A 20,275-nucleotide genomic window follows, 5' to 3' on the forward strand; every position below is an offset into this window, starting at 1 on the left:
GATTTGAGAGGCTCCCAAGACCTAGTGAGGATGATATTAGCTGAAATACCCAACAGCAGGGAGCTAGAACCTGAAGAAATCATCTTTAGAAGACAGACATGGCTCCCAGTGAAGGGTTGGGGCCACTCACCCATCTAAACATTTTTAACCCAGAATTGTCCTTGTCTAAAGAAATGCAGGGACAAAAATGGAGCAGAAGAAAAGGCCATCCAGAGACTGACCCACCTAGGAATCCATCCCATCTGCAGATACCAAACTCATTCACTATTGCTGATGCCAAGATGTGCTTGCAGACAGGAGCCTGGTATGGCTGTCCTCTGAGAGGCTCTGCTAGCACCTGACTAAGACTGATGCAGATATTCAGAGCTAATCAGTAGACTGAGCCCAGGGACCCCAATGAAAGAGTCAGGGGAAGGACTGAAGAAGCTGAAGGGATTGCGACCACATAGGAAGAACAATATCAATTAACCGGACCGCTCAGAAACAGGGACTAACCACCAACCAGAGTTGAGGGACCTATGGCTCCAGCTGCATATGTAGCAGAGGACTGCCTTATCTGGCATCACTGGGAGGGGAGGCGTTTGGTTCTGCGGAGGCTTGATACCTCAGAGAAGGGGGAGGTAGGAGTGGGTAGGTGGATGGGAAGCACCCTCTTAGAGACAAAGAGGAGGAGTATGGGGTGGGGGTGGGGTCCATGGAGGTGAGATCAAGAAGGGGGATAACATTTGAAATGTAAACAAATTAAATGATTAATAAATAAAAACGGGGAAATAAAAGAAAGAAATTTCTAATGACATTTCAAATACTGGTTTTGTAACCAGGCACAGTACATGGTGTTGCACAATACTGAACAGATATCTGTAAGCATCCATTACGTGACTCTCTGTTGTCCAGATACTGAGAAGTTCTGTTGATTTGAGGACAGCAGGATAAACTCCATACCTCAAGTCTGCATCCTAAATTGAAATATAAAGGAATCCACAGGACTGTTGAAAAAAATTTTTTTTACAACTTTTTTTTTCGGGATTTTTACCCCCATGCCTCTAGATTAAATACTGTGTATAATAACAAAGACAATACACATTATCAAAATCCTTCCAGTGCAGTTTAACTCTTTAAGTATGATCCTACAGAAGAACAGCAGCATGATGTGGAAAATCTGGAAGCTTCCCTCTGTCCCTTTAACCACCATTGAAAATCACTGCCGTGAGAGTACCTTGGGCTTGGGATTGTTCCATGTCTAACCTTTTCTTTCCTTTCCTCCCTTCTCTGCTTTCTTTCTTTTACTTTTTCCATTTCTCCTTTTCCCCTCCCTCACTAGAGATTGATCCAAAGCCTTAAGGATACTGAGCCATTGATCTACCTGACAGCTACATCCTAAGCCCAAGATACTCTGACAATAATGATTTCCAATGGTGGGTTAAAGGGACAGAAGAAAGCTTCTAGATTTTCCAGCCCCTCCAACTGCTCTTTGGTAAGATCATAATTACATTCTGGAAAAGAGTTAGGGTGTGGAGGGGAGAGTAAGTGGAGGGAGCTTAGATACTAGTAGATATGAATCTGCTTTGCCCCTTCATATAGCCTGGCCTGAGGGCCAGTTTCTTTTGTTTTCACCTTGTGGCTTGGCCGTGAGCGTCTTAAATAAATTACGGGCTACACTGGCATTCATTTATGCAGCACACACTGACATCTAGTAAATGTAACGCCTCTGCTTATTATCCTGAGCTGTGCCTTAGCTGGTCCTGTCAGCTCCCAGTAGAAATGAGGAAGTTGGCCAGTGCTCTGGGAGAGACCACTCTGAATACCTGCCCAGTGTTTCATTCCTTCCTTCTCTCTACAAGTTAAGTAGACTATTTGTGATTTCCCCATCCTTGGCTGTCTTGTGGTTTTCCTCTAACTCAGTTTCAAGTTCTTGAAGTCCTTAAAGTTCTTCCAAGACAGAGGCTACAGTAAGAGCCAAAAAGGAACCATTAGTTTAAAGAGTAAGCCCATATCCCCATGGAGACTTAGGAAGTGAAGATGTGGGAGACCCAGCTACATTTGAATCTCAGATGCTGGATTCTTTTTTATTGTAAATATCCAGTCCCATGGATGTACTTAAATGGCAATCCTAGTGGTAAACATGTAGAGAAAAATAAAGGAGGGACCAGCTTCTGAAACCAACATAACTTGGAACAAAATGACTTGGGTAAGGTTTATTTATCTTGGGAGTAAAACAATTTTCTGTCTTCTGTTTGCTGCTTTCTTGTGTTCTTTCCTTACTAATTAATTCATTTATTTGTGCCAGAATTTGAACCAAATGCCTTGTATACGTGAGGCAAGTGTTCTGTGATATAGCTATAGCCCCAGACCTTTATCTGTTTCCAGACAGGCTTGCTGTATTGTCCATACAGTCTTTGAACATTCTCCATGGTCTAGGCAGCCTTTAAACTTGATCACTCTCTATTTCAGCTTTCTCCATAGCTAGGACTAAGACACATACTACAAGGTCTGACTCGGTTTTTTTTAAAGAGTTTGTTTCCCTAACACATACATATTTGCAAACTGGGCAAAATTTCCTATTTTTATTTTGTTTTTGCTCCTGTTAAATATCTAAAACATGTTGTTTTTAAATATGGTCAATATGGTAACTGAGCTCGTGCAATGATTTAAAATATTATATGAAGGTTTAACTGTCAAAGGGCATAAACTTTCTTTTCAAGAGAAGAGTTGTAATGAGGAGAGCAACTTGTACATTACATGAAATTTCATAGAAAGATCTGTATATTTATTAAAGACTCAGCTATAGCCGTCTATAGAAGTAATCAAGTTAGACTTGGCACTAGAATAATATACAAGTGTTATAACGAGTGGGACTAGAGCCCCATATAATGATGGGGTTTAGAGCCACCCCTTCTGGGGTATTATACAAATGTTTCACTAAAGAGAGCTAGTGTTTTTGTTCTGATCATTATGTGGTTATCTCAGCCCTTCTGATCAACATTTAAGTCAAAAATGACAGAATTTTAGCCTAAGAAAAAAAAAGCCAATTGTGCATTTTCTACTTTCAATATATGATTAAGATCATTGTCCAAGCCCGATATGGCAAGGGTAAAGATAAAAGGCACAGAATATCATTCTATCCTCAAGATTGTGTCTCATAAATTCATAATCGGTTAGCAAACATCTTTGTTCTTAGAAGAATGGCTGACAACATGCAACTTCTGGGAAGAAAGAATAAATGGACATTTGTTTTTACTATTGTGCATGTTGTAAAGAAAAATACCATTCAGAACATTCATTGAATTGTCAGAGTCCCGATTGATGGACAGGCATCTACCCCATTAATAAATGGTAGCTCATACAAGAACATTTCATTATCCTTGAAAATGTGGAGGTTGAAATTCCCCATTGTTGAGAGCATGCTAAAGGGCTTGAAACCAAAAGCAAGGCTTCCCCCCCACCCCCTTTCAGTCTAATAGATGAATGGAAGTTTATAATTCAGATCTCGTAGATGCCCTACCAGATTTTGCTCAGTTAAGCCCGGAATACTGAATACAACAAATCCACGGATCACATCTTTCCGTATATGTAAGTTAAAATAAATTAAGCCTAGCAACCCTTTCCTGCTACATTCATATCCGAGTTTGGAAAGGATGAACCTGTCTAGGCAGTCAGAACATAGACTGAGAGGAAGACATATACAGAGGAAGCTAAAACATTGCTCACTAGTGAATCAGACACTCTCTCCTCTGTGTGGGGGTAGGGAGTGGAAAATGTCCTGGACATAAGGCATGTTCTAGTTCTAAATGGGGAAAATCTGTGCTTCAGCGGATTAATTCATCTCTTTCCTTCCTTTTCCCCTCCCTCCTTTCCTACATCCCTTCCTTCCTTCATTATCTTTTGAGTGAGACAAGGTCCCGTTACGTTGTTGTTCGTGCTGGTCTCAAACTGTCCTTTTTGTCTTTACTTCCTAGTGCTAGGATTATAGTCATGTAACACTATTGGTTGATCCATTTCCTCTGGGTTTTCAGAAGGCAAAAGTTAAACAGCTGCACAGGGAAACAGACAGTGAGTAGACCTGGTTTTGTCATGGTGGCTCTGTCATAAGGAAAGAGAAACCATGCATGGGGCAAGGGTGGAGACACCAGGGCTTGTATCAGGTGGGCCTTTCTGACTAATACTCTGTTCACCTCTGAACTCTGTTTTGCTCACATCTGAGAATGTTCCCTGGGAAGTTAACGCCAGAAAGCAGACTCTGAAACTGAATGAATTAGGTCTAGGCTTTGAAGCTGAAGTACACAATAGTTTCTTTTCTCAGCATCGTAGAAATTGTGAGGCTACTGTGAATGAATGGAATTACCAAACTTGGCTGTGTTTGTCTATAAGTGGGGATTTTCATGGGTGAAAATAATGCAATTATTTTGGAACAAAAAAAATCAAAAGCGTACACACATGGTGAGATCAATACATTATCAGAAAATAAAGAACTAAGCACATTATCTACAAAATAAAAATTAAATAACTTTAAATGAGCAGAGAATGGCAAGCAAGCCAATCCCTTAGAAAGTAGGACAGGACAGAGAAGTAAATATGGAATCCTATTTCTAACATTCGGTAAACACCCTGGATGCTTGAAAAAAAAAAAAATCAATAAACCTAAAGGTTAGGACAACTCAAAAACAACTGTGCTCAGCATTGCATTTATATAACTGATCAATTGAAAATAACTGAGGGGTGTGTGTGTGTGTGTGTGTGTGTGTGTGTGTGTATGTGTGTGTGTGTGTGTTTATGCAACCATGCTACTGTGAGTGTGTAAGATCTGTGTTTGAGGAAAACAAAGGAAGAGCAAGAAGAGCGAATGGTCTTTTTAAATGGCCCTTTCCACTCAGAGTCACTGTCAAAATGACCGGGAGTCCCATCCCCCATCTCTCCCCAGCCCCAGTAGTGTTGTCATAGGAGGAGAGGAACACATGGAGCTAAAGGTGGCTCAGATGGTGATGGCTTAAGCTGGGACTTGACATGCTAAGAACAGCTAAGGGCACAGGCACTTTGTGCAGTGAGGACAAGGTCTAGGGCTTTCCTCAGTGCAGTAGTAGAGAGTCTGTGTGAGAGGGGCTGGCATGGTTGAAACTGCCAAATCACATTCACAGAAAGCCTCTTCTGCAGTTTGTTGAAAGCTATGCGTTCTGTCTGTAGGTGGGAGTCAACGGATATGGCAATTAGTACATATATCCCATTTTAGTGACTGTATGGTGAAACTGAAGTGAGGAGGAGCCAAAGGCTGTGAGATCATTCAACTAAGGATCCAAGAGAATAAAGTGGGGACTCTCTAGTTTAGCATCTGTCTTCTTACCTTTATCATCAGATGGTATAAAAAAATCTATCTCCCCAGCACTAGTTTTGCCTGTCCAACCTCTACTCAGATTGGATTCATTACATGTTCATTTAGGCCCTACTATGTGTTTGGCTTACATCAGTAAACAGACCAACAGTCCAGTTCTTGTGGAAAGCACTTCCCATCAGGGGCATTCAGGTGACAATACACACAAGCATGCTGGGTGTAGATAAAGTGTATTACAAGTTTATAGTCTGGATGTCTGGACTGTCTCGAGGGAGGGTACAGGGAGAAGTCTGTAACTTTGAAAATCTGTGTTGGTGACTTTTGCAGAAAAGGGAGAGGAAGGGAGAACTCAGCCAAATGACAGGTGAACAGTGATTTCTGAGCAGAGGTAAGAGAAATGAACAAGAGACACATTTGGTGAGTTTTCCCCTAAGCCTTGGCATCCAAAAGATGAGGTCTAGAAAGACAAAGAATCAGAATAGTAGAGCCCTCTCGGGTCACTGTGAGATTCGAAACTGATATAAGGTACGGATTGAGGGGATACTTATACTTGAATGGAATCCCTTTAAGTGAGAGAGAGAGGATTGCTGATAGCAGGGGATTGTATGGCATAAGGGAGAGGCAATGAAGCCAGTGGCGGACTGCTTATGCAGTTCAACAGTGACAGAGATAATATGTTTCCTTCTAGCTGAAGTGGCTGAATTGTGGTTATATTTTAAAGACTGAGAGAATGGAATTAAAATACTAGGTCTGTGAGAAAAAAAGGATTATGAATTTTATAATAAGGAGATTGGTTTTCCCAATTACTGAAAGAAAGGGTTAGAAAAACCAGTGGGATTCAAGAAGACCAGAAGTTTGATGGGGATGAGGAGAAACCAGTGTAGTTGTGTTGTGTGCAAAGCTGAAGTGCTATGTATACAGCCGAGAGTTGTTGGGCATGTGGTGGGATATTAGAGTCTTAAAATGAAGGATAAAAATCTAGGCTAAAGAATTATGTTAAGAAGCTGTCGGCATGTAGATAGGGTGAAAGGAGAGGGGGGGTGGTTGAGAACACTATGATGGTTAATCTTCAGGGTCAACTTGATTGGGTTTGGAAGCACTTAGGAGATTCACTTCTTCTTATGTTTATGTGGTCCAAGAAAGGTAGAACGGGGGAGAAAAGATCTACCCCAAGTGTGGTCTAGGTAAAATAGAAAGGGGAATGGGAGAAAGCAAGTTGAGTGCTAGCATCCATTGCTTTCTGCTTCTTGAACGTCAGCCTCATGTTCTGCTACCATGCTTCCCTGCCATGATGGGGTGTATTGCTGCAACCCACTAACCGCGCCCCCCCCCCCCACCAGAATGGTCCCCTTATCCCTGAAGTTGCTAGCTGTTCTGCATTTTCTTACAACAATAAGTCAAGAATGCATTTAAAAGGAACAGAACATAGATGATAAGACCTAGGGAACTGGGGCCAACAAAGCTAACAGGCCGGAAAAACAGGATGAATAAGTCAAGCCGAGAGAGCAGTTGGAGATCCTTGTGGCGCCTCTACTCAGCCCATGACACCTGCTCTCCAGTCCCTGTCATAGATCAGTGTCTCTCATCTCCCAGGTTTTCAAGTCATCATACTGGACTCCCATATGTGACTATTGTTTATATTGTTTTATTGTTCAAGATGAAGTGCCATTTTTTTTAACCTGGATTGCGCCAATTTCCTATCTGCTTTTGTCTCTCCCCGCCTGTCTTGAGAGTCTGTGTCAAAATGTACAAGAGACATTTTTTTCTAATCAAAATTCAGATTATTTTGTTTCTATAGTTGAGCAGAAAGTCACCACCTTAGGAAAGCAGGGCATTTAAACTTTAGGCAGGCTAAATATTCATAATCTAAAATTTAAGAATGCAAAATGCTCCAAAGTCTGCTATCCTCTGAGCACCGGCACACTTGCACACTTGAGACATTTTGAATTTTGAAGCATTTTTTTTTTTTTTAATTTCAGATATTCACTCAGGACATTCAGCTAGCAGATTCTACACACTCTAGAATCTGAAAGAAAACTCTAAAATTTTAAATATTTCTGATCCCACCCCTTTCTGATAAAGACTAGCACTGCCTTTATTACAAAGGTATTTTTAAAAAAAGTCATGAACAGAGGAAACTTGGAGACACAAGTCTGGACAGGCCAAGTCTGGATGGTTTTTCAAGACTAAGGCAGAACTTTATAGAGGGATGGAGGAAATCAGACATACATCATGGACTGTAGTGTATCCCACATGGAAGAGAGTTGGAATAAAACAAATGTTCATTAGCTTTGGCAATGAGGAGACTTTACCATATGGAGGAGACTAGTTGAGTGAAGTGAGCTAGGGAAGGAATAAGGAGAGGAAACAGGTTGGGCATGTATTTTTCAAGAACTCCTATGTAAAAGATATGACAAGCCAGAGTGACTACTGGGGCAACTGTGGCTTCAAGATCCTATCACTGCACCCTGCATCTGTGCTTTATTTCTTTTCTGAGGCAGCAGCTGGTTTCATGAGAACTAAATGAAAAATGGCCAAGGAGACTTTAACGATGGGAGGGGAGGGGGCAAAAGGAGGGCAGGGCGGGCAGAGCAAGGTGATCAAAGACCTGGGGGAGAGTGGGCTCAGGATCAGAAGTTGAAAAGACCACTTTCTCTCCCTGAGACATACTCAAAGACGTAATGATGAGTGACATGGAGACCAAATGTGTTTCTGTTACTCTCCATATATAAAAGGAGACCTTATACTGAGACCAAAGAAAACTGACAACTGAGGACTGGAGAGGATGGTGAGAGTTTGTAGTCTTTGCAGTGGGCCTGGGGAAAGATGGGACAGAGACCTGTAGGAGAAGAACTCATTCTATGGACTGGGCAAAGCTTTCTGGATGCTCTCACCTTAAAGTCCTTTGTGCCCATTCCCACTGAGTGTGCAGTCTGAGTTGAGAAGCAGAAGGCTACCTGATTGTGACCGCTGTAGCAAATTCCTCATGTTTGCATAATCCATTATCCCTGATCCTTTATTAAGAGGAAATGTCAGTTTCTGATTATTATTACTATTATTTCAGAATCAGATTTATTGAAATCTGGAAGAAATAACTTCTGGGGAAAAAACCATCAAAACAGACACTCTTCTCTCTTCAACAAAGGCAACAGTCTAAAGATCTTGAAGAAATGAATCAGATATAATAATCATCTAACTCTGAAAACGAAAACCCTTTAGGAATTAGGAGGGAGCCTTGATCCTGAATTCCAGTCTAGTTAATCACTTAGAATGCTTAATAGTAGTTGGAAAGTAATTCATCAACTTATGACACAGATTCAAGTGCTGTCACCTTTCATCTATATTAGGGAAACTGCCTGGGATTTTATTTGTTCTTTTCTGGTGACTTAAACAGCATTTACAAAAAGCTCCTTGAAGACCAGTGCTTAAAACTCACTGGGTCTTGACATACAGACATCAAGAGTCAATCTAGATATGTGCAAGTGGGGCTGAAATAAAATTGAGAACTCTCTTACTTTTGGCTAGTCAGAAATGTATTTTTGAGAACCCCCAAATATATATATTCACTTCTGCTTGAAGTTCTTCACCCATCAAGCAATAACAACTAATGTAATGTTTAAACCTAAAGATTCTTCTAATTTTTAAATGATAAACATTTGTTGTCTTTGTGTTAACTAGATAGTATACAAAACTGCAGGCTCTTGGAGCAGTGTGGAGATGGGAGAGAGAGGTTTATGTCTAAATGTGAGGCCAGGGTCAGAGGATAACTGCCCATTTCACACTCTTAGAGAAGCAAAACTATGGGAAGTGAAAACAAAAAGACAGGAAGATAAGCTTTTCTCAAATTTAGATCACTGTCTGAATTTATTTAAAATATGAATTTCTCATTCCTGACACACTCTAGAATGGACTATTATAGTGAATCTCCAAAGAAAGGTTTCAATATGCATCCAGTTAGTGTCCATGGACACTAACTAACATCCAGAACAGATGATATGTCAGTGGAAAATGACCACAGATTATAGTTCTTGAGACCATGTATAGCTTTTGGTCACGATAATAATTCATGCATTATAATGATTATATAGGATACATTTTTTTCTGTGAAAGTGGTATAAAATGTTATAATCTTGTATGGTTTAATGCCAACAACATCCTCTGAAAAGACGAACTTGTCCCAGTGTAGAGGGTTGACTTCAGAGTACTTAGAAGATGCCACTGACAATTACAGCTGTGTTCCTGCCTTATGTCCCCACTCTTCCTACTAGTAGACAAAGTCAAGCTAGACTTGTAGGCCAGATCAAATCTGGATCATTACATTAGTAAGTTTTGTAATAAAATATGGAGGGCAGTTGACTTTACGGAGAAATGATTTATTTGCCTCGCAGTTCTGGAGGCTCATGAGCATGAGGGAGTTTTGGTGAGGATTTCATGGTGAACATCAGACGACAATGGCTAGAGTCTATTAAACTGGGTGCTGACATATGAAGCCAGGAGTCAGAGGGATAGCGATGTTCCATAAGGCTCCAGTGAACTACATATTTCCCACTTCTACTCATCTCTTCAAGGTCTACACCACCTCAACCTACTTTTACCTTATGGAACTTCATGAACTTTTTTTGGGTGATGCAATCGTATTCAAATAATAATACATATGGCATTCTACCTTCTATAAGAATTAAGCTATGTGTGACAGAAGAGAAGGAAAGCTCATACTCTACCCACAACCTGACGAGTGTGTGTGTGTGTGTGTGTGTGTGTGTGTGTGTGTGATTCCATTGTCGTTTTCCTACTTTGATTTGCCTCCTTCACATTAGAATGAAGGTAACAATTAAAAAGTGGGCTATGGATTCTTACCAGGTTTTCAGAAGAAGATAGACTAGTGGCTAAGAAATATTTTGATAAGTGTTCATCATCTTTACCTATCATCGCAAGGGAAAAAGGCTAATAAAACACAGATGATATAAAGAGAGAAAGGAGGGATGACGGAGAGGGAGGTTTAAGTGGAAAGAGGGATGGGAGGGTACGGCAGAGGTGGGGGTTGGAGTGGGACAACCAATACTGAAGATGTTTGAGGAAGCAGAGTAGAAATCTACTTTGTAAGTCTCATACACACCTATATGTATTCACATTGCAGAGTTTAGGTGGATCTACACTACATGTAGGACAATGCTCACCCTAGAAGACAAAGGTTACTAAACACAAGCCCAATGGCAGGTGTGGGATATCTCCTCTCGAGTTGTTGGTCAGAGATGTCCCAAAGCTCCTGAAATAATTTAGATTATTGACTTTACTCTTGGTTGGGAAAGAAAAAAATCATCAGTGTTCCCGATCGGTGAGCCCTGTGAGCTACAGCAGTAGCTGGCAAGATAGAGCCATTTGTGCAACAAGTAGGATGGGTAAACAACTACATTCTGATTTTATTTCAGGAGGACACACGTGCCTATTAACTGCAAATCTGGCTGAGAGTCCATAGTTGGGAGCCTTCGCCCTATGAAGGCTCAAATGCTGAGCCTACTGCTATCAATTTTGCTAAATGGTCATAGTATCAAATTACTCTCTAAATTTGTATCTCTCTACTTATAAATTATGCAGCTTTCCGACCTCGTGAGAGAAGCTTCTTCATATGCAGTGGATAGTGGTTAATAACGTAACACAACCATCCAACGTCCCTGTAGAGCCACAAAGAGACATCTGTATCACACGCTTACCCTAAGGCTCAGGGACCATAGTAGAAAAGGCAGGTAGAAATGCCTGGGGAGGATAAGAGTCAGAGATTGGGGAGCCCCAGAACAAAATAATCTCCTCTGGACATGACAGGACCACTCAACTCCAGAGATCAGGACAGTTGTGGTTGCCTGCGCAAAACTTCCACAAGATAAAACACTTGTTATTTTAGATGGAGAAGAAACGGGTCCAAGAGCCTCTACTCCTAGATGAAGTCTTATGGAGAGTTGACAAGTCCTGGGAGAGAAAGAATATGTTTTCTTTAAGGCCAGGCTCCTAACAGGGTGATACTATAAATCAGAATTGATGGGCTATAGGTTGTTTTTAAGGACATAAAGTAGGGTGCAGGGAGGTGGATGTGGATCTAAAAGGAGTTAAGGGGAAGAATTTGGGGTGAACATAATTATAATATATTAAAGTAATCAAGAATAAAACTACTTGTAAAAAAGAAAGAAAACAAGAAAGGAAGGAAGGAAGGAAGGCAGTCATGTAGGCAGGCATGCAGTCTGGCTCCTCATGGGACACTCTGAAATACATTGCACCTCAACCCTTCAAGTGTTTTCCTATCACCCCCCACCCCCACTTTCTCAGTGATCCAATACCCAACACAAACTCCAGGTATTACTGGAGTTACTCCTTATATACAGTTATCTGTAACTAAATGTCAAAACAAGCTTTATTGATGATGTATGGATGCGGCAAACCATCCATTTTTTTATTCAAATAAAAAAATCTATAATTGTAATAACATAATTTCCCCCTTCTCTCCCATCCTCACAAAATATAAGAAATAACCAAATTTTGCTACCTCACATGTTGCACACTCTGGATGAGGAAAGGTTTTGGAGGATAACATATAATGGGCAATTAGAAATCTAAGTCTGGCATTGAAAGCTATCATGGCCCTTTCAAGTCCTGTACCTACCCCCATCTCCAAAGCAGCCATGCATTTTACCCGTGTGCACTTCAACTGTATTTAAAGCTACATGCTTGTGTTGAGTTGATATGGGAAATACAGTTAGCAGAAATCACACACAAACAGGAAGTCCAGCTACAGCAAGGTGTTTCTCTCCAGACAATGCAGTTCAAGAATGTGTCATCCATGTTGTTTGGAACAAAACCCAATAGAACCATTACCGCTGAGCAACCTTCTACCCTTGTACATGACAGTAATTTATAACTATAGAATATGTTTTCTAAGCCCGTGTCAACTTGCTGTTCTTCTTATGCATCATATACCTTTCCTTTTCTGTGCATGGCTTTCTACCAGTAAACGTGTCTAGGTGGGAGGAAGGACTACCGGAATAGTAAGAGAGGGAAAATCAATTTTCAGAAAGCATATGGCAACAACAGAATATTTAATCAAATTAGCCTAGAAATTCCTTCCTATTTTCAGCACGTTTTGCAAGGCAGTTGCTTCACAGTACAAAATGAATTTCAATAAATGTCATATATTTAGTTAGATGGCTTATTCCTGAAATTTGCCGAAACAGGTCAACCCACTCAGAATAGATCTTGTTCTAAGACATGACAGATGGATATTGATATTGAATACAAAGATTGGCATCAGGCGAAAGGTTCTGGGTTGCAAAAAAAAGTCATTTACTTAACACTCAATTAAGTATTTGTTTACTGTGTGCTTACTAAGGGACAAAAGAAAAAGAAGACAGATATCTGGGATATACATGTTAGAAAGACAAGGTGTGTCTAAAACATCAAAAATGTTTCCTTGGCAATGGTAAGGATGTCAAGTGAGTAGCATAGATCTCTAAGGCACTAACAGTTTTCACATCCTGTTAGTACCCATTCAGTAAGCTGTGTTGATACTTTACAACTATCCCAGATTTTTAAAAGATGCCATTTACTGACCCATAGCAAAAAGCAACTTCATATTTTTTTTTCTGGAAAAACTGTGGGTACTTCCATGGTTTCAAAGATTTTATAGACATCAAAGAGGTCGGAGGGACATCCAGTTTATGGATAATGGTTTAAGGTTTAGTGAATCAAAAACACATGGATTAAATTTCCCTTAAAAGACCTCTAGGTTTAAAACTCAAAGAGCGAAAAATGCTCTGGTCTCAAGCTAAGCCAAAACTTATTTTTTAAAGTCAGTTGGAGTTGTCTTAGGGACCCAAAACTTGGCGGGGCTTTTCTTTCCCACATGAGCGGGCCTCCGAGGAGGTGACCCAGCCCTCTAATTCTGCTACACAGATTTGCTCCACCTCTCTCTCTCTCTCTCTCTCTCTCTCTCTCTCTCTCTCTCTCTCTCTCTCTCTCTCTCTCTTTCAAAGTTTGGGTGACTACCTAATGTCAAAGGTCAGCAGTTGGAGTCATTTTTGGATTCCTGGGCCATGCTGTTGGAACATACAACTTCAAAACTGGACCTGAGGTCCTAGGCGCTATCTCAGATTTCCAACTAGCAGGCAATACAGAATCATTTCAAAACAGGAAAAGGGCTGTGATCTCAACATACGCACAACTTTATGGAGTATTATTATGTTTGTATTTCAAGTAGTAGGAAGACATAGAGCCCAGAATCTTCCTCTTTTACACAATGGCCTTCTAGTGGGGAACTTTACCTAGTTTTTTGGATTAAAACAAACAGGTTCGTACATAACCTGTGATACATAACCTTTATTCCTTTAGAAAAATAGATTGCAACACTGGCTGCTTTGAAAGGGCCCTCAAAGCCAGCAAGGCGGTGAACGTTTTGAGTTTCAATAGCAGGGGAAGCAAAAAGGGGGCGGGGGAGTCCGGTCTGATCCAAAATAAAGAGGCAATATTCCAGGAGGAGAGTCTATTCTGAAGGAGGGAACTTGGAAATGAAATGAAGTTCAGATACAGAGTTATGATGGATTCAGATTTCAGAAAACGAGAGCCTCGGCGTAAGAACAAATAACTAGATTATCCTGTTGCTTAGAAATGCCTGGAGCCTGATGCAAAGCATGTGGACCCATCAGTTTAGAGAACTATATGCTAATAGGTGATGACTGATAAAATAACATTTTCTTTCTTTCTTTTCTTTTCTTTTCTTTTCTTTTTTCTTTTTTGACTTGATTTTCCACAGTGGAATTATTATTTTCTTTTTGAGAAGTCTAGAAAAAAAATACACTAAGCACTTTGTTTAGAAACTATGCTAAGTGTCTCTGGCTGTGTGTGATGCTCAGTTGGACAGTACCTGAAGGAGCCACAGAGTAGGGGAGGGCCCAACCAAGGCCTCATGGGGCCAAATCTAGTCTGCAGAATCTCTGTCCCTCTTGAGTATATAGTCATTTAAAGATACCAAGTCAACAGTTTAAAATTGGGATCTGTGTGTCTTCTCTTGAAAATTCAGAAGAGAAAAAGCACATTGTTGGTCCATGACACAGAGCTGTCACGTGACAGCTCCAATGATGGATGCCAAGTGGCGACTGTCTCCTCTTGGGTGGAACTTTTACCAGTAGCTAAGAGAAATGGATGGTCTCATTCATTTAAATGACCTGTTTGCAAATATTCATACAGGCCATAGGCAAAACAGAGTAAAGGAAGGAAGGAGGAGAATCCAGGGCAGTGTCTTCACACAGAAGGCAAAAGGACACACAGAGAGAGACAGGAGGGCACTGCACACAGGCACACCATCAGCAACTGCCTTATTTGCTGGCACCCACTTGTCACCCTGGAAAGGACCAGCAATGACTATAATGGTATTACTATCTACAAATTTCACTGGACCAGGCTCAGGGCAGAAAGTAAGAAAGAACCTTCTTAACCTAATGGATCAATATTTCTGATGTTGGACCTGATGGATGTTGGGAAACACCATGAACCAAAAAAAAAAAAAAAAAAAAAAAAACCATGGGCACATGGGCGTTCTTAGCACCCATGGTTCCCTGACAACACCTCACAACCTCCTTACCTCACTGTCTCAAGCACGATCAGGTTCTCATGTTCACGATATAGTTTATCTGGCCCATAGGTCTTTACAGAATTGCTATATGGCCCTGTATCTCTGTATTTTGATGCAAGTTAAAATGGACACTAATCTGTATAAATACACTTGCACACAACTGCAGAAAGAAACACATATGCCTGGGCCTGTGATTTCTAAAGTTGATTGCTCTTTACTTTACAGTGCTCAAACGCCTTCTGGTGCAAATGCCACACGTGTGATTTTTTTTCTCTCAATTATGTTTTATAGCTTATAAAAACACTTTCTTCATTTCGTCCCTTGAAAAGCAAAGTAGTCAGATTTTACTGGATGTTTTTATTAAAACAAAACCCAAGGGGAATATAAACGTTAAACAATTTAACGCAGCTGAAGAAATATCTGAGAGTGGGCTTTCTGATGGGAAGGCAGATTACAAAGTCACTCACAGCTCTTAATCTGATAATGGGGCAGAAGACCCCACACATATGAATAAATTGCGGGCTTTAAAAAAAAGTCTTTCTACAAAGGCAGAATGTGAAAGAAAACAGAGAGGGGGAAGAAGATAGAGAGAGGGAGGGAGAGAAGGGGAAAAGGAGGGAGAGGGTCTCTGTGTGTGTGTACACATGTGCACACACGCATGTTGCCAGGGGCTTAGAAATATTACACTCATCTTGGTCATTAATAAGTGCCTCAGTGGAAAATTTTGCAGAAATTTAGCTAACCTCTTCTGATGGTTGGGAACGGGCAAAAGAGCACACAGTGAGTCTCCCTAGTCTATAACGTGGAACTGTGAAGACCTTATGATGAGCCAGGCTCAGCTTGGAGGGTATGAAGAATGAAATAAGAAGCAGCCTTAAGCTATGTTAAGGTCTTTATGTTCCCTTAATAATTATGGATTCTAGCTCTATTTTGTATATGGAATATCTGTCTGTCCAATCAGACTGTAAATTTCAAGGGCAGATCCATCACATTTCCCTTCCCCAGTTTCAGATACCCTCCTAGAACCGGCACAGCTAATGCTCACAGTAAAACTACTTTGCTATTTTGGGTGAGAAACATGTGAGTTTAGTCATGAATCAGAATGTGTTAAGAACTCATAATCAAAAATGGTTCCAAACTGACATTAACCACTGTACCTACTGCATACCATCGAGAGTTGCATGTTAGTTTGCACTAAGAGAAGGAACATGAAACTCTGTCCTGAGGGCTCAGTATCTGACAGGAGTTGCAACATATACCGGTCGGGGAAAAGAAAACTACTTCCCTCCTCGCACTTGGGTTTCTGCATTCAGCTTGTTGCTAAGGGACAATGATAAGGACTTTAGGTGCTCCAGGCACAAACACAACAGGCCACAGGGTCTAGTGAAATGGCTCAGCATTTAAGAGCAGTGATTGCTCTAACAGAGGAGAAAGCTTGGTTCACGGCACCCGCATGGTAGTTTGCTCAACTATCTTAACTCCAGTTCCAGGAGATCTGATGCTGTCTTCTGGCCTCCACGGGCACAGGCAACATATACATACAGGCAAAACACCTTTACACACCCCACCCACCTCCTTGGGACAGGAAAACAAGTATAGATGGGTCTAGTGACCAACCCTAAACCTCATGTCTGTGAAGAAGAAACCAGGAAGCTGTGTGAAATGGGAGTTACAGAGATGAGGAATACAGAGAAGGCATCTGGATGTGTTTAGTAGTGTGTGACCAGGGTATGACAGCAGATCACTACTCTGTCAGACACCGAGCCCTCAGGACAGAGCTTCATAATCTTTTTTTTTTTTTCTCAGTGCAAAATAACATGCAACTCTCAATAATATGCAATAGGCACAGTGGCTAGTGTCACTTGGGCAGCCACACAGAGCGTCAGCCCCTTCTGAGTTATCCTCTTTGTTCTGAGAAAACCACATCTGAGAAAACCTTTACCTTATTACACAAACTTAGAGGAGAAGAATCAGACTCATCCTATTTTGAGCTATGTGTTTCCATCAACAGCTTTGTAAACTGACGTCTTAAATATAATTCTAAGTGCAGTCTTCATTTTTGTTCTTTAAAGTTCAAGACAAACACAGGACACTGTTTCCATGGTCTTAGAAATCATAAACTGTAGGTATCACCTTCTTGAGAAAATCATTATTTTTCCTCTCATTATAGACCTAAAAGAAGTGCAAATGTTAGACTCACATATTAACTGCCTGTCGATATTTGTACTTTTTAATTTTACAGATAAAGCTTGCCCTCGGATTCTCAAAGCCTGTAGTGCATCCCTGGCGTAAATTCCCTGTTGCCAATGATCAAGAACAAAGCAGTCTCGGGAAAGGCAGTCCTTGCCTGATCATCCTCGACATGCCATAAATCCATCTTGTTTACAGTGGAATGTGGCTAAGTTAATAACTATTGACTGAGGCCCTGCTGAGTTTGAAAACTGACCACAAAATTTAAAGCGCCTATTGCGCTCTGTAGGAACACATTTTTGGCACCATAAATTTTCTTATTGAAGATGTACATCTCATGTGCGTTATTTATCTGTTCAGATGAGGTAAGCATTGACTATATCACAGCCTGTGATGGCACAGACCACAGCACCCCACTTCTGTTCCACAGTGGAAATTTACACTTGAGAACAAAGCCGAGGAAGCTTCCAGCTGGAGAGGAAAGCTATATACCTGTAAATAATCCAGGCAACACTAACACTGCTCCCATAAAAGCACAATTTATGTCCCAGTAGCAAAGGGAAACATTATGTACATCATTTTCAGATCATCTTCATGCAGAAGAAATTCATTAGTCAGCTATAATAGTTGAGCTGTAAAGGAAAATAATGTTCTTCTGAATCCATTTGCATGGCAATGTGTATGTGGCTGGCTGTTGGAAGCGACAGAATAAACCTCCACCCAATGCTACAAAATGCAAACAGTCTTCTTAAAATTCCGTCTATATTCTCTCCAGTTACAGCTTTTACAATCTCCTCATAGTCACGGACCGTTTTAACTTGGCAATTAGAGCCTCCTGATTATTTTGCTTAAGAAAGTTGACAATATTTCATTCTGCCCCAGAGCTGCTTTGAACACAAGCCTGTGATAAGGGGAAAGCCACTGGACAAGCATTCATGCGTGAGCCCCTAGAACCCTTGCCAACTTCCAAATTAGCAAATGGCTCTTCTGAACATAAAAGGTAGGAAATGGAAAACCACAATTTGGAGTAAATTCTGCATTGCACTTTCTTTGGTGTTTTAATAATTATACTGCTACTAGCCAGACTGCCTGACCTCTGGTTATAATGTATTTCACCTCCAGTGAGTCCCAGCAAAAAGATAAAGTAGGATAGAAAATGATGGATCACACACTCGGTGTGTTTGCCAGGAATAAAAAATTCAGACCATCCCAGAAACACCTGCCCTTGGGAAAGACACCCCCACCCCCTCCGCGCGCGCTCCCGCAAGGCAGATAAAGCAGGGCTGGGAACAAGGAAATAGCTGGGCTCAAACCTTGCTGGCTGCATCACCCTGGACAGGGTGACCGATTCCTTTTGTAAGGTCTGAGTCAGATCCCAGAGGTGAAACTTGTAGAGCTACAGGAGCCCTGGAGCACCTAATGCTCTCGGCGCCCCTGAGTCACACAGGTGGCCGTCAACAACACTCTTCCTAAAGCGACAAGCTCAACGCTAGTTTGCACTTCCCCCGACCCCATACCTTCAGTTTCCTAAACCCCCCGGACTCGCACCCACCTCGGTGGTCTTGTCCTTCGGAGCGGGAGCCAGTTCCCTTAGTGGAACAAAGAAAGCAGAGGTTCTGGGAGAGGGTGGGTGCGGGATCGACGTGGCTGGAGTTTGTACCTTGGGGTGCCCGGAGCGCGCAGCGGCGGAGTCAGCGGGCCGGGGACCACCCGGCGCGCTCCGCCCTTCTCCGGAGAGTCAGCGGTCGCCCAGCATCTGGCTCCACACCGAGTCACCCGGGCTCGGACGCTGCGGGTGGCGAGGCCGTCCGGGTCACCTGCGGCCCGGGCCGAACCCCGCCGAGCGCCCTCGGACTGCTCCGCCCCTTCCCACACGCGCCCTGCCCGGCCCGTGACTCAGCCGGGCAACGGCGGCGCCCAGGCGCGTCCGGGCTGGAGGCGAAGAGACCCAGGCACCCGCCCCAGCACGTGTCTCTTCGTCCCTGTCGCTCTAGGTCTGTCCCAACGGTCCCTGGAGGGGCCGAGATGGGGACTGGCACCACCCTGGGAGGGTTGGGGGTGGTGGTGTCCCCGCCCTTCCCGCAGCCAGTACGCTTAGCCCTGGGGGTCGCTCTTCCTCAAGCCCCGCCCCACCCCCCCACCCCCCGCCCTCGACAAGGTGAAACTTTCTAGGTGGAGAAGTTTCCCTCGCCCGGGCTCCGCGCTTTCTCTTCCTTCTCCAGCTCTGGAGTCTAAAGCCAGTGCAGAGGGAGATCAGCGGCCCCGAGTCTCCCCCTCCTGGTGCTCTAAAGTCACCCGCGCAAAGCGCACGCACCCCTGGTGCACCCCGGCGTTGCAGCTGCAGCCTCTCCCATGTCCGCCGCGGTGGCAGCCACGCACTCACCCGCGTGGACAGAGATCTAGGCGCCACCGAAACAAGGCGCTCATTGTCACAGACAATGTTGAGAGTGCATATGGACGGATTGTCCCAATGATTTCATTTTGCAATCATTATCCCCTACTATAATAACTCGGATTTCTGAAAGAACCCCAGGAGTTTAACCCAGGAGAGGCTTCTGGTTAATTTTCACTTTTTTTCTCATAGCCCAACACAGAGTAATTAAATAGTCAAATGGACACAAGGCGATTAAATAGACAAATAGCAACTAACAAAACCAGTACATAAGTTCAAATCTCAAATATTTAAAAAAAAATTGAAAAAGGTTTGGGGCGATAGTTCACTTAGGAAGATTCATTTGTTAAAATCGCTTCTAAAATTTTGCATTTACCTACAAGGATACAATAAGGTGAACGGATCTAAGCAATCCATTGCCTTTTAGAATGTTAATTCTTTCCAATTGTCATAAGAGCTGACTCAATAGTGAAAATAGAGGTATGTATTTGCTAGTTACCGAGAGGCATTCAACTGACAGCCACTATACAGGTGCGCGCGGCACCTCTTAGACACAGAATAAAGACTAGGAAGGTAACAGGTCCCTGTCTCATACATTTCCTATAACTACACTGTGTGCTCAGTACATTACCAGACACTAGACAGAGTTATTTCAGTCCCAAGAGCTGTTTACCTCACCGCTCCTCAGTTTGATGGAAAAGGAAAGTTCCTATTACAGTTTTGGAGTCCTGCACGGAATCATTTTGCAGATGAATAA

At 42.2% G+C, this 20,275-nt stretch overlaps 1 protein-coding gene across 3 annotated transcripts in view; it reads right to left on the reverse strand.

Moving 5' to 3' along the window:
• Window positions 1–19,182, reverse strand: part of Met (MET proto-oncogene, receptor tyrosine kinase) — a 109,335-nt gene extending 90,153 nt beyond the window's left edge. The window contains exon 1 of one of the 3 annotated variants that reach the window (XM_076913673.1): window positions 18,679–19,182. The gene's annotated coding sequence lies outside the window, so the exon portion shown is untranslated. The remainder of the gene's footprint in view (window positions 1–18,678) is intronic. The other 2 variants (XM_076913672.1, XM_034519059.2) reach the window with 2 other exon arrangements.
• Between the last annotated feature and the right edge of the window lie 1,093 nt (window positions 19,183–20,275).

The sequence above is a fragment of the Arvicanthis niloticus genome, chromosome 15, assembly GCF_011762505.2.
Source record: "Arvicanthis niloticus isolate mArvNil1 chromosome 15, mArvNil1.pat.X, whole genome shotgun sequence".
Lineage (NCBI taxonomy): Eukaryota > Metazoa > Chordata > Mammalia > Rodentia > Muridae > Arvicanthis > Arvicanthis niloticus.